Source organism: Cynoglossus semilaevis, chromosome 4 (assembly GCF_000523025.1).
Source record: "Cynoglossus semilaevis isolate Cse_v1.0 chromosome 4, Cse_v1.0, whole genome shotgun sequence".
Lineage (NCBI taxonomy): Eukaryota > Metazoa > Chordata > Actinopteri > Pleuronectiformes > Cynoglossidae > Cynoglossus > Cynoglossus semilaevis.
The window spans coordinates 8,580,289-8,595,965 of NC_024310.1; the positions used below are offsets into that span (position 1 = coordinate 8,580,289).

The 15,677-nt window shown below is 41.3% G+C and overlaps 1 long non-coding RNA gene across 5 annotated transcripts in view; it reads left to right on the top strand.

The window, feature by feature from the left end:
* LOC103377958 (uncharacterized) overlaps positions 1–15,677 on the top strand; it is a 57,118-nt gene that overhangs the window by 11,684 nt on the left and 29,757 nt on the right. For 3 of the 5 annotated variants that reach the window (XR_003049501.1, XR_003049502.1, XR_001759984.2), the window contains exons 3-4: positions 5,677–5,818; positions 8,391–8,517. This is a non-coding gene — a long non-coding RNA (uncharacterized LOC103377958). Of the gene's footprint in view, positions 1–5,676; positions 5,819–7,302; positions 7,644–7,928; positions 8,127–8,390; positions 8,518–15,677 lie in introns of those variants that run through there. The other 2 variants (XR_003049504.1, XR_003049503.1) reach the window with 2 other exon arrangements.

A 15,677-nucleotide genomic window follows, 5' to 3' on the forward strand; every position in this document is an offset into this window, starting at 1 on the left:
CACACACACACACACATTTCTGCTGCAGACTTTCTGTTGATTTAGGCTGATGTGTCTGCCCTGTTAAACTATGAAAATCCAACATGGAAATTCAAATGATGTTAGATTTCTTTAATCAAACTGAAGGAGGCGTTGAAGTAGGCATAACAGAGGATATGGAATTAAATCAGAACAAAGTGAATCTGACTGTGAAAAACAGAGATGAATAGTTTTAAGGGTTTTAACCAATAGAAGTAAAAACATAAAAAATGGATAATAAGAATAACAATAATAATGACAACAAAATCCACAGTAATCTATGCTGCAGTACACATGTTATTCATTAACTATTAGTAAATTCAAATCAGTTCTTTTGTGATTTCTGTGTTTGAAATCCTTTCTTCAGATTCACCCGGTTAATCACACAGGAGTCAAACCATCAACCTCTCAGGGGTCAGATGTCATGTTTTTGCAGTTTGCCCATGCCTGATCTAAACCATNNNCCTGCTGCTGGTGCTTTCTTGAGGAAGTCTACCAAAGGTTTTTGTCAACCAAGCCTAAAACCTTCCATCCCCACTCCCCCTCTTCCTCCCACTGTCATTGTCTCCCACCTCAGCAGCTACAGTTCTGACCATTGTTTCACCTAAAGCTCCTAAACTATGGCCCTGTGGGCCCCCATGATCCTCCAGGGCTATGGGCTCTGCCCACCGCCTTCGGACCCCCGCTGCACATAGTTTTTGGAAAGGTAGTCCCGTGAGGTCAGAAGTAGTGGGAGTCGGAATTGATAAAAGCTGAAGCAGCAGCAGCAGGAGGAGGAGGAGGAGGAGGAGGAGGAGGAGGAGAGCTGATCTGAAGCACAGTGTCAGAGATGAGATTAAATCCAGTGAACTAGAAATATCCTGGACTCCAGTGCACTAGTACACACACTTTTACAGTTGTTTGGTGGTTTTTTTTCCCAACATGATGGCAGCCACCGGTGATCATGTGCATCCACCCCCCCACCCCTCCACCTCAACTCCCTCAGGCAATTTGTTCACTCACATTAAATGCCCCTGTTAAATCGGTGACCATAAAAACTCAGCCCATATAAAGTATTGTGTCCACCACGGAGGATTTCAGATTCAGAACTCTGTTCTCAGTGACGACCACGTCTCTGGTTTTTAATTACCCCGTCTTTCTACATCTTTTCATAATTACTCACTTTTTTCCCCCCTGTTTTCCTTTCATTCTGCAGTGGTTAACAGTCACCGCGTCGCTCCATTGTTTACTCTTTATCTACTCAAGGCAGTCTTACGAAACATTTGGAAAAAAAAAATAAAGTCTGACTCCTATTAGGTCTGTGTTTATCTTCCCAAACCACAGCTCTACCACTCACTTTTCCTACTGATTACATTTGCATTTAAATGTAAAGCATTTTGTTGTGGCTGATGTTCCCGGCGATATCGTAGCAGCCTGTTTGACATTCACGGTGGAGACTACCACAGCCGAGCACAAAATGTTACCGAATCTTGGTGAATACAGTATCAACCTTAATGTGTTCCTCATTAAGCCAATTAGCTTCTAACCTGCTCATTACGATGTGTTCCTCATTAAGCCAATTAGCTTAACTTGCTAACTTAGTCAACCATTCGTTGGCTAACTATTAGCCACTCTTAAACAGCTTTTTACACATCACCAATCAGTATTGGGTTGGCTAACTATTAGCCACTCTTTTTACACATCACCAATCAGTATTGGTTTAAAGAAATATAATAGTAAACTGTTAAATAATATTGTCACATTTAAAGATGTATTACTCACAAACGTATCCACCTAGCATGGTTAGGCTAAGCTAACCTTGTCTATATAACTATAGGTTTCATAACTAGCACCACGTGCTCAGCGTTGAGTCCCCCGGCCCCGGTCTGGAGCATGTTGCTGACTGTTCGGTGACCTATTCGTAGCCCTGCCACCCAGCTCTCTGCCTCCCAGCCACAGAATGCGGGTCGATCGGCATCACAGCAGCTCCAGCAGGCGAGCCCAGCAGGCACGGGCTTTGCCAGTGATGCTGGAAAGCAAGCGAGTGCAGGGAGACCCTTTGTGTGATTTTTAGAATTACAGCAGCAGTTGTTCGCAGCAGACAGGGTGTCGAGTCTGCCCTGTTGTTTACAGCCCTGCTCTTTATTCCATTCTTCAGTTGTTGTTGTGGGAAATGCCACGGGTTTGATATGTGGCAGCGGGAGGTATGTGTTCTGTTCACACAGAAAGACTCTCTAATGTCACACTGTAATATGACTTCTGTGATCAAGACATATCAAGGTAGCACACCTCTCTCAAAATGTTTATATATATATATATACAAATAAATAAATAAATATATATGTACATATATACAAATAAATAAATATATGTATATATATACAAATAAAAAATAAATATATGTATATATATAAAGTATATATACTGTATATGTATACATACATATATGTATATTAACATAATGTATGTATGCATATACATGTATCCTATATATGTATATATACAGTATATATATCGTATGTATATGTATATATACATTTTATTCATTTATGTTTTATTTACATATACATACATATATGTGTGTGTGTTATATATGTATATATATTCTCTTTATGTCGTACAAGCTGCCGTGTCTTGTTTTATGAGGCGTAAAAGCAAAGATGCAACAACATCACAAATTACTTTTTTGTTACCCCATGAAAACCTGCTGGTCCCACTGTTTTCTTGTAGACATGTCACTTCTGGTTGTTCGGGGGCTGAGTAATGACCCAGCGAAGTCTCATCTGGCTGCCAGACTAAGCTGCTGTTGTTAGATGCATTTACGTGTCTGCGGTGGCACAGTCATTCAACACTTTTAGCCACAAAAAGAGCAAACAAATTAGGTCCAAACACCAGGCAGATGTAGGATTTATTTTTTTTGTAAAATATGACATGTAAAAGACATTTGGCAGCTGCGAAAGTGGATAAGTACTAGTGGGGACATGATTTAAGGTGCCTGTGTGTTAATTTATGGAGCAGTGTCTTGGCAAGCGCTTTCTTATTATGACTGTCAGAGAAGGACAGGGAGGCAGAACAGAGATGGGGGGGGGGGGGGTACCTCCACTAGAAACATCAGTGACAGATAAGTCAGGTTTTCTATCCGTATGTCAACATGAATATTAATGTCTGCAGACAGGTACGTGTAAGTAAAAAGGAAATGAGTAAGAACTGCCCTGGTCTCACAGTTAGGGTGAGATCACGATGTTAAAGAAACCAATTGCTTTGAGAACAGGGTTCTGCAAACTCAACTCCAAAAGAGCAGTTCACTGACATTCCAACCATTTAAATGATGGCAGGAGTGCAGTGTAGAAAAACTATGTGTACTGTAGTAGTACTACACATTTATATTACAAGTATGCATTTAGCAGACACCTTTATCCAAAGTTACTTACAAGAGGAGAATTAACCATCCAGCTTAGATTTAGTACGTTTTTAATATGTTTGCAATTAGCAAGCAAACTAACATGTAATGTGATTTGTAAAATCCCTGATTTGGATCCTTAAAACCTGCTACTATTTAAATGTGAGCTGGACATAATGTCAAACTAATATTTAAATGTGAGCTGGACATAATGTCTTGAAACAACAATCTTAATTAACTATTAATATACTATACTATAATAAACAGTATAATATGTCACAAAACATGGACTAAAACCTCATTCTAAAATGAACACAAATGTGGTTCAATGTTTAGAAGTTTCTGTCTCAGGCTCAGTGTTATCACAGTGCTATCATAAATGATCGTGATTATGTGATTTTAGTGATTTTCATCACTGTCCCAGAGGTAGAAATGTGAGACTGAGAAATTATTATTATTATTATTATAGTAACAATAATAGTAAAAGTTTCCAGCTGTAATTTTCGGATTCACTTTTGAACAAAGGAAGCTTCAGCTTTCGACTGTGTGGAGGAGTGAGGAGCTTTTCAACAGACCATCATTTCTAGTCAAATATATTAATATTTACATTGAGATTAGAGACATTGATAGAATAAAAATGTAATTTAAAATCAACAAATCAAGATTATAAGTTATTAATTTATCTCAAATATAGTGAGGTATTTAGTTCAGTCACGGGCTAACTGTTTGCTAGTTCTAAACGCTGACTGTTTGCTAGTAGTAGTGCTATAGTAGCTTGCTAGTAGTTGCGCTAACTGTTTGCTAGTGTCTTATAAAGTACTACTTCAAAAGCGTTTACATATCAGAGCCACATACAGAGACAAGCATCACTGTGACAGGACTCAGAGTGACACTTGGCTGAACCGTCAAATTAGTGATTTGTTGTCGGAGGCCATTTTCCAACTGATGTCATCTCATCTCTCAGTGAGAACGAGGGGAGAGCACAGACGGCAGTGGGAGTTTAGAAGCACACATTAAGCATTTGGCCCTTCAGCTGTTGCTCTCACATAAAGCTAAAAGTTCTCAGCGAATCATTGCGACATCTCAGTGTTATTATTATTATTATTATTACAGTAAAATAATGGGCCGTTAACAGCACTTTTATTTACCGCCGTGTTCACAGTGATGATAAAGAAGTGCTTCGAAGAGTGATGCCATATTTGTACTCAAATGTTGATGCTAAGCTAAAAAAGAAAAAGACTTATCTCAACTTTAATGGCAGCAGTAAAAGCAGCCTCCTCTTCCTGTTTATGTCATGAAACTATGAGGTTTTACTGGCAGATAAAATCAACACAAGTGTCACTGCATCTACAGTGTTGATATACGGGCTTTACATGAACAAGAGAGAGACGGTTAACGCTGATTATGAAGGAAACTCTTCATTAATCATTTTTGGAGGAAAATCCAGCTTCATAGCAGATCTAGGGGTTCCAGTAACATTTTATCTGAAACCATTAAATATATATTTTTAAACTATTCCAGAGCAAATATTATAGTGTATAAATCAAATTTATGCATTTAAAATATTTACAATATATACAATAACAAGTTAACAATCTTTTTTTTTTAGAATAAACCAAGAGTGACATTGATGCCTGTGAGAAATATAAAAATGTTGGAACAGAGAATTTCATCATTTATGGTGAAGTGCCTTTGGCTTAGATTTTAAGAACAGAGAGCCAAACAAAGACTTGACCGTTAGTTCTTGCAACCAGGTCATCACTGTGTCCTTAAAGAATACTTTTCTAGTTTTTAAAAAACAACACATTTTTCACCAGGGCCAAAATTAGGGAGTATTATTGTTATTGTACTGGGAAAGACTCAGGGAGTCAGTGACAAATGGAGTTGAGCCACGATGAATGGACCTGAGACCATAGAGGACACAGTGACATCAGCTTGGATACAGTATGTGATGATCGTGTAATACTGTCCACAGCTGTATCAAGGTCGACTGCATGCAAAGACGTGTGGAAATACCTTCTAGTCGTTAACTTTTCTATGATAGAAATACACTGTGAAGGTTTTTGTTAGTCATCTCTGTTTTTGAGAATGAGGACGAAATGAGTTGGTCACCGATGTCCCTTCCTCCGCCAGCGCAGACGCTGCTGTCAAACCACCTGACATGACATAACTGCTGGGGCCTTAGACAGACAGACAGACAGACACGTGAGTGAAATATTTTGTTCCCAGCAGCTTTTCTTCATCGTTCTCTCTCTCTCCTCCTCCTCCTCCTCCTCCAGCTGAAAGTGGCTGCATTCGTTCTGTGGGCGATGATGGACTGAGCGTGGTTATCTAACCCGCAGTGACAGCAACAGGAGCTTATGGAGTTACACACAGAAGAGAATAGAGCTGTCGAGGTGTCGAGCACATTGATGACTACACGTATGTGTGGGCTGCACACACACACACACACACACACACACACGCTGGCTCTACACGTACACCACCACCATTAACACATTGTTTTCATCTCCACACCACACACCACAGCTGAACCTGCTGGAACGACAGAGCAGAGACATTTTACAATGTTTTCTTGAAACATGGATTGGTTTTTTTTAACCATTTAATCAAAAGTTCAAACTGTTCAAAGCCTAACTGACTATATATATAGTCAGTTAGGCTTACTTTAGGTGATACGTTGGCTAATGTCTACTTAGTTTGGCTAACTGTGAGTTTTCCTAAAGCAAGTGGTTTCCAAACTGAGGTTTGAGGATTTATTTTTGGAGGAGAATTTCTTCCAATATATATATATATATATATTTTTTTTGGAGGTGAATTTCTTCCAAAATATTTATTTATTTATTTTTTTTGCCACAGTGGAGTTAAAGTTCACGGTTGTTTCAAGGCAATACCTGTAAATGGCCAGTAGTGGCCTCAGTTCTTCTTTTTGGAGCTCAATTTCTAGTATTGAATATTTAATATCCAAATAATACATACTGTAACAGTATAATAATACATAACTTCAGGTCCAAACATTAATTTAGTTTTAGTTCATCTGTTATATCAATAAATAAGAGTCTGGTTTAACTCAAAGAAAATTCAAATTTTTAGGAAAACAACACCTGCAGTGCTCACAGACATTGGACAGGATCAAACACCAGACCAAAACAAATTCCTTCAAAATAACACATTCACTGACGACCTTCCAGATGAACTGACAGCTGCTCAAATGTTTGCTAAAATCAAGGGTTTAAACTCAGCTTGGAGGAGCTGCAAGTTAAAAAAAAATAGAACTGGAGGGGGGTGAGGGGTGTTGAAATGCAGTCGCACCAACTATCTAAAACACACACACACACACACACACACAGCACAACAGCACACTTGCAGCATGGGACAATGTGTGCTGATAATAAACAGCATCAGGCAGACACCAAACGTGAAGCCGAGGAGCTGTGAGCTCCAGACGCCGCCGACGTCTCCCACTGGAGCCGAACTAACACAAAGAGCACTCTAGACACGAGCTCCAGATAAAATTAAAAAACAAAAAAAAGAAACAGAAACAGAGAGAAAAGCAGAGGAGATCCATTCTGTCAGGGCCCAGACTTGTACACACACACACACGAACCAATCACTAACGAAATTCAGAATTCAAAAGTCTTATTCACATGAGCCCTCTACACACACACACACACACACACAGAAACAGGTAGCACCTCAGTGCCAAAATAGCAATTACCCATCCTGCAGTGTGAGATAGGAGCTGCCGGCCCCCAGAGCAGCTGCCTGTTATTACTTATGTAAATAACTGAGTGCAGAGTCTCCGTCCAATTTGGGGAAGAATGGCAGTATGTATGTATGTATGTATGTATGTATGTATGTATGTATGTATTTATGTATGTATGTCTGTGTTTGTGCGACTGGGGGTTTATTTGCATAGGAATGGAAATAGAAGGCAGACAGATGTGTGCTTATGTGAGCGGTGTGAAAACAGAGGAGAGGTGAGTGTGGTGGGAGGCAGGGGGACAGACGCTGCGTGGTGGGATACGATTCTGCACACAAATCCACACATTTTTAATAGAAACTGCATTTGTAATAACAGCTCACCACTGCACACACAACCTAATGTGACCTCTGTTTTTAACCCAGCACCAAAGTGAACAGTGGGCAGCTTTAAGCACCTCAGTGATAACTTGTCAGCTGGTGGACTCGAACCTGAAACCTTCCTTAACCACTAAGCCATCACTGCCCCAACAACACCTGAAAGGTATCATTTATTTTTATTAACCAAAAAATTTAAAAGATTAAAGCTCACTGTGAAATCTCAACACTTCAAATGGAAAGGAAGTCAACAGTAGCCGACCAATCATTGACAGGCTCCTGTTTGTCTCTACGCAGACAAATGGATGATAAAGAGAGAAGCCAGCCATGACCTCTGACCTCTCCCCTGTGACCACAGTCACAAATTTAAAGGATTAAAGCTCACTGTGAAATCTCCACATCATATATGTATCATTTCAAAGCAACAACAACAGACGAGGACTGTTGAACACAAACACCAAAGGATTAAAGCTCACTGTGAAATCTCAACACTTCAAATGGAAAGGAAGTCAACAGTAGCCGACCAATCATTGACAGGCTCCTGTTTGTCTCTACGCAGACAAATGGATGATAAAGAGAGAAGCCAGCCATGACCTCTGACCTCTCCCCTGTGACCACAGTCGCTCTGCATTAACACAACATTGAACTGGTGAAGGGACAGTTACAGACACTTAAACAAGGATTTTGTGTTTAGGATATATTTATTATAATTAAAATATAGCGACCTGAGCTGTTGTTATTTTCAATAGGAACAAAGAGAGGATAATTGTAAAATATTAAGAAAATTATTTTTGTGTGTTATTTTCTATGTTCTAAAAATATTGTAGATAATTGGCTGAGTGGCTCAACATCTGTAAAGTAAATCACATTCCAGAAAACCTGAACTAACTATTGTCATGTCTCCAACATCCAGGCTGTGTGTGTGCATCCTTCTACAGCGGCCACTCCACACTGGGTTATCACCGTGGCCCAGTCCCCAGTGAGCAAGTGCTGCATTAAACCACTTCAACCACCGCGAGTCCACTTACAGCTAAAAGCAGGTAACTACCAGCACTGAGTCATATATACCTATGGAGAGGAGTCCCTTGTGTCCCTCCCCCTCCTCCCCCCCTTCCCCGTCCATCCCCCTGCAACCTGACCTACACAACAATCTCCCCTCGCCCCCCCCCCCCCCCCCCGTAAATGGAGTAATCTCCTGGCCCATCGCCCCTTCTTTCTGGATGGTTGAAACCGTACCCCCCCACACACACACACACACAACTTTTAGAGCCCCTCCATCTTGCCCACTCACAAGGCCTACCTATTTCACTCTCCTTCTCTCTCTCCCTCTCCTCCTATCTAATCACAGTCCATTAGCCGCCCCATTAAAATTCTTTTGTCCAATTTGGAAGGAATGCTACCCTCGTGGAAAAACAGAATGAAGCCACAATAGAGCCTTTTCAAATCACACTCGACTTTTATTACTGTGAGTCGCTGAGGAGTGCCACCCACCTCCCAGTCTTCCAGGCTCTCTCTCTCCCTCTCTCTCTCCCTTGTGAGTGTGTGTGAGTTCCTGGTAAAGCTATATTTGTGGGGAGATTTTTTTTTTTTTTTTTAGAAAACGCTATTGTTGTGGATTGTTGCAGAACGCCGCAATTTTGTTTTTTTTAAGTGAATGTGTTTTTGTTTGTCATTGGTGCAGATTGGTCACTGATTGGTCACTGATCAACTTCATAGAATGAGTTGAATGTTAATAGATTGAGTTTGATACATACGTACAGTAGAACGATGGAGATGTCATGCATCAATATTTCAAACTGATGTTTTCTGTATCCCACACTCACCAGCAGAGTTGGACTCACCTGCTTTCCATTGAACACATACTCCCACATATATGCAGAAATATATGAGTTTTGGACCCCTGCTATAAACCAAGGGTTTTCCAACAATAGTATAATCATACAGACATATAATGTAGCCATCACTGGTGCTAACGTGACGTAGCCTTTCCTGCAACCATGCAAATCCCCAACTTCATATGCTGTAAACCAAATGCTGATCTGTGGTGACAGACAGCATCGTTTGGTGTCGTAGAAAATGTACGTTACAAACACATCACTTTCTCTCTCTCTCTTTTTCTGTTTCTATTTCAAATAATGACTTTTTAGTCGAAATATGCTACGTTTCAACATCTGCTAAGTGCTGCGATGAGATGTACTCGGTCTGAGATCCAGCAGATCGTGGGAACCCCTTAAGAGGGGTTGAGTGTGAGAGCCAAAAAGTGAATATTGAGATGTGTGTGGCACACACACACACACATTAAACACAGTAAACACACGCGCACGTCGGCTTATCAGTCAGCATTCTGAGGCACAGGCTGCAGACGACAGGCAGGTATGACAGGCCCAGACAGGCTGATAACAGATAGGACTGGCCTTTTGACAGATGGCTGTGTGAGTGTGGCTGCATGTATATATGTGTGTTTAACAGAGTGGTCACATTGTGTGTGTTGGGGGGGAGGAAGGGGTTCTCTGCCTTATATGGACAAACACAATGTCCTCCTAATGTAAATCATTACGTTGCGTTGAGGAAAGAGTAAAAACTCGTGAAAATACTGAGTTCATATTTCTTGGCCGTGTTGGCATGAGGTACTGACACAATGTCAGTGTTGACTGTGTGTTGACTTAATATAATGTTCACTTCATAAAGTCCAGGCCAGAGAGCATCCATTACTTCAAGAGGAGCATGTTTTTTTGGTCCAGCCAGTTGTAAAAGTGATCAATTACGTGACTAAATACAAAGAAGAAAAATTCAACTTTTAATATTTCTTATATATATAATATGTCTAAATATTGTTCACATTCTGTGGACCCATATAATAACAAGTCACAACCCAAGTCAATAGACAATATTCGTAAACTACTGGGAAACATGACCCCAAAAAAATTCTTGCGACCCACCTGAGGACCACGACCCAGTCTTTGAGAAACAACGCTGTATACAGTACACGTTGAAACATGTGACCTCATGAACATGTCATGTTCATGAGGTCACATGTCAGATATATCAGACTTTATTTTTTTTTTTTAAATCATAGACATTGACAATATTCTTGAAATTCCTCTAAACCTAAGCAGACGTAGACTGGACCAGCTGGGCCTCTGGTCTCTTTTTTTTTTTTTTGATGTTGCATTCCTCACAGGTATGTTTGTCAGTAAGGAGAGATAGATTTCTCATCCCAGTTTTCGGGAGCGAACGGTACTTCATAAGGGCAATTCATCACTTCAGGGCTTATACACAGAGACAACTCTCTCTCTGTGTGTGTCAGGCAGAACAACACATCCAGTCTGGATATCTGTGATTGTCTGAGTGTGTGTGAGACCAATGGAAAAGCTTAGACACAGTTTAACCAGCGCGGCGTGATAACGTTACTGTTGGAAAGAGTCAAACATTCTTACATATCATCACGTTGTAGGTGAGTGCTGCTGTTGGCTGTTTCAAGGTATCATTAAGTGTGTGTGTGTGTGAGTGTGTGTGTGAGAGGCTTCTATTACACCTTCCACACGGTAATTACTAAATTGCGGCTCGTGCTCACAGGAGGGGGGCGCTCCATTATCATCTCTCTAATAACAAAGGTGTAGGTATGGAGGTGTGACTTCATTTCAATGGTAAATGCATCAGACGCCTTGCTGTTTGTCCATTAGCATGACACTTAGGCGCAGATTGTTATAACGAGTGTGTAATAAGTGGGTTGGAAAAAAGACGTGAGAACGAGTGGGTTCAGTTTAAATAACCTCGGTGTGAATGTGAGTGGGTGGGAAAGGTGAAACATAGGAACGATACAGAGATCAACGCTGACCAACACGTGTGTGTGTGTGAGTCTGTGCCACTCTGCGTGTGTTTGTGTGACCAACTGTAGTGTAATTCTAGATGTAATCCAGAGCAGGAAGCAGGGGCAGGGCGTTACAGTAGGTGTTAAAGCTCCACTGCTTCCCTCAAACAGTGCTGTTGACTGTTTCACTCAGTGCCCGCTAATATGGAGCCGCTATTGGGTTTCAGTCCCGCGGTCCGCAGAACGCCTCCAACCGTCATCGCCAGGGCGGAAACCGACCCGAGTGTACACACACTCAAGGTCGTTTTGTGCCAAGCTGCGGGGAATAAACAAGTCAGTTTGTTTATAAAAATGTGAGATCGTAGGCAGCGGTGCATTCAGGAGCAGGACTGGACTCCTCTACGGTGTGTTTGTAGGTTCACGCTGGTGACTGGACTCTGAAGAGGAAAATAAAGTCATTTAATGCAGTCTATGCTCGACTAGTTTTAATCTTTGTGTCAGTTCTTGACAGAAACAGTGCAGAGTTGATGCCTAATAAATAGATATAAAATTGTGTCTGAAGGCAACATGATGTCTTTGTTCCCCTTCTGATAACCATGTTTTCAAAGACAGAAATATTCAGACTGTTATAGTAAAGAGTAAAACAAGCAAAGTTTAGTGAAGTGATGCGTTTGTTCCCCTGCTGGTAACCATGTTTTCAAAGACAGAAATATTGAACATATGCATGAACAAAAGGAACACAATTTGTCTTTTCCCTTTAACCCATCTGTAAACAAGAACAGTGGGCTGCACTCCACGGTGCCCAGGAGCGAGGTAGGGTTTGAAGCACGTCCAACTTTGAACCAGCAATCCTCCAATCATGACCCTGATCCCTAATCGCATCGCTCTACGGCTGAACCATAAGTTAAAAGTCCATAAAAATGATTAAATTATTTTTAATCAAAGTAAGAAATAATAAAGTTTGGGCATCTGAGCGTTCAGAACATATGCTAACTCTGGTACAAAACGCCGTCGCAGCAGATGTTTGGAGCTCACGTATCAAAGCAGATCTGAGTTCTGGCTCCATATGGTTTGGTTTGGTGTGACATTCATCCTGCTTCAGTCTACTTTTGACAATAGGGAAATTGCACAACATGTTATTTCGCCCCAGCCTGAGCACAGTATTGCTGATTCAGTCCAAAGAAGACAATATGATACATCACAACCTGTCAAGAGTTTCCTGAGACACAAGTGCCGCGTTGTAAAAGATGTTCATTTGCTTCCTCCGCTGAAGACTCCGACAGGAAAACCCAGCTGTCTCTACAAAGAACAAGACACATCAACACCATTTCTCTGGCAGCCTTGTCGGAAAGACTCTGGACCACTGGACAACTACCTGTCAACAACATGTCGGTGCTTTGTCACCCACTTCTCTCTTCTCCAGAACTCCCGTTCTCTCCCTGTGTGCTGATAGCCACAGTGGTGTGACGTGGCTGTGATATGCTGGTGTGTGGGTGAGAGGGACTCTGGGACTCTGCTGCTGTGTGACCACTTTTCAATTCTTTTTTTTTTTTTTTTTGTCTCTGTCATTAATACCGACCAGGCCGGAGGATTCATTTACACCTCATTAGAAATAGTTCTAATTACATATGGGGTTTGAAATCTTCCTCGTCTTCCTCTTTACTCCTCACCAGTCAACGATTTCCAACAATGTGAAACAACTCAGTTTTATAATTGTGTAACTCTTGTGTACTTCTTAAATAGTGGGGCGGGCCCCCCTGGGGGGACGCAATGAGGTGTCAGGGGACGGGAGGGGCTTCCAATGCAACATGGCATGCTGCTGGACGTAAGTGTACCGCTACTGTAATGCTTGATTGATACCAAGCCTCTAGCCACTAGGTGGCAGCAACTTATATAGTGGTTTGTACGGATTATAAATATACATGTTATGAGGTTCTCAACAGTATTTTTATTTGCAGGGGTGTGGGTCGGTCAGAGGGGGTGAAAACATTTCTGTCCCCAAGGGGGAGCATGACAGAAAATAATTGAGAACCACTGTTGTAACTGAATAAACACAGTTGAAGTATTGAAATTCTCTTACAAGAGATTTCCACTCTGGTAATCGTCAGGTGAAACTTTTTTGGGTCTAGAAATCGTTGCTGTTTAATGTCCATTCATTCATTCATTCATCTTCTGATGCTTCATTTTTCTGTGTACACTGGAACAGGGGCAGCCCACACCCTGGACAGTCCGCCAGTCACTCCCAGGGCAGGCGACCACTGACACTAACATAACACACACAACATCCACAACATCTGGTTCACTGAAAATGTCCAGTAAAACAAATGGCCTGTGTTTTTTGGACTGTGAGAAGAAATGCAATGCTTGGCTGAAACTCATGCACATACTTGTAAAATATACAGTATGTATGAGCCGAAAGACAGAATATTGGACCATGACTCGTCTTGCTGTAAGGCAGGAGCACAATCCCTTCATCCACTGTGTGGCCCTGCTGTTCGATCCTACATTTAGACACTGAGTCATGATTTTTTGTCACCAACCACTCTGGTTCTTCTGGTCTGTCTGAATGCGAAATACCAGCTTGTTTACACTGCCCCAGTGGTTATTTTCAGGTACTGCAGCAGCAGATCACAATCAGTAAGGAGTAAAACAGACGTAGAAGACGTTTCCTAAAAAATGTTGATCTATGGAAATCATATTTTCTTTGATTTTTTTTTTACGTGCCTAGATGAAACACTGAACAGTACTGAACCTTTAATTGAGCATTAAATAATAATGGGTAATTATGGCAGGACTCCAGATAGACGTATTATTAACTTCTGTCTGTCATGACTTTAGGTCAAGAAAACCTCTGTAATTTTAAATGTAAACACATCTTCATAAGAGATCACATGCTCTCCGTATTCAAATGTAAAGTATTATGTGAAATATAGCTCTGCCATAAACCGTCTAAATTTGCCAAATTTCCAAGTGCTACAGACATTGAATGTGATCTTTTACAGTAGTTCTGAGACACATTGCTTGTATCTGACGTGGTGGATTGATGGATAAAGTCCCCGTCTGCCCCAGTGTGTATTGGAAGGAAGTTGGAGGTAGGGGGTGGGTCGACAAAAAGGCCAAGCTGTGAAGATCATTGAGAGCTAACGGCTTGATAACGAGCGGACAATTGGAGCTGGTGTTGAGGCTGGGGATGGGGTGGGTTGGGGGGGACACTTTGTTCACGCAGTGTCCAGACTCATTGGGAGGTGAAGTTGGTCTAATGTAAAGCTGGTACTGAAAGATGCTTCATCAGCAGGGGTAAAGGAAGAGTCAGCACTCCTGTAAAAAAAAAAAAAAACGCACACTAAATACTCCATTTAGTCCCCAGCTAAATGAGTGTTGTGTGCTCAACTAAAGTGTGCAGATATCCTTCTCCTGTGGTAGACAACATAACCCTGCTCTTTGTTGCTGCAACGACCCAGATCCCCCCAGAGAGGTCATTAAAGTTTCATCTCATCTTAAGTGTTGCAAAAGTTGCCGTGGAAGCATAATGTATAGCTCGTTCATTTTCAGAGAGAACACATGAGATTACACAGTCTTTTCGGTCGGGAATTAAGTTGTTCTTCTGGATCATGTGAAGCCGAGTGACTATCAAACACCGAGTCGTTACGGTGTCTGTTTCCACAATGGGGAAAAAATGAGGCTGCATGACATCATTTGTCAACTGCCTTTTCTTTGGACGTAGTCACGGAACGGGAGAAGACAAAGTACCAAAGTCCACAGGAAGGTTCCAGTAAAAATATGACATCAGTGTAGGTAAACATTCAGGGTTCCTGCAGCTGGGGTTTGCTCTACTCCTTCTTTCTGCCTTTTCTTCTTTTACGGTCTTCCTGTTTGTCCGTCTTGGTCTTTATTTGAGGAGGTGGTCCTCATGCTGGTGTCGGTACACTTGGTCAGTAAGTGAGGGCTGGCAGAATACACGAGAACCACATACGGGGTAGAGCTGGAATGGTGGGTGTCATCGCATCATCTGGCCACTGCTGTGCTTTACAGTTGAGCTGAACTCTTTTTAAAACATGTGATGACAAAGAATGTGGAAACTGGAGAAGCAGAACAACTTTGCGTGAGTTTGAGCAGCTTCCACAGTAATCTGTCCCACCACATTACAGTCAAAAATGACCATTTTCACCAAATAAATCAATGTTTTACAGGCAGAAAATCCCCAGACTGAAAAGTAAGTATAGCTGTTGCTTTAAAAATAATAGAGGGGCAAAGGCTTAAATCCCAGGAACAAAACAAAGACTCATGGTTTTTTCATCTTTTTTGAACACATTTGACTGTAATTAATTGTATTTTCCTGTGTATGTTACGAATAAACCCCTAAATCTAAATCATTTCTTGCCACTTTCA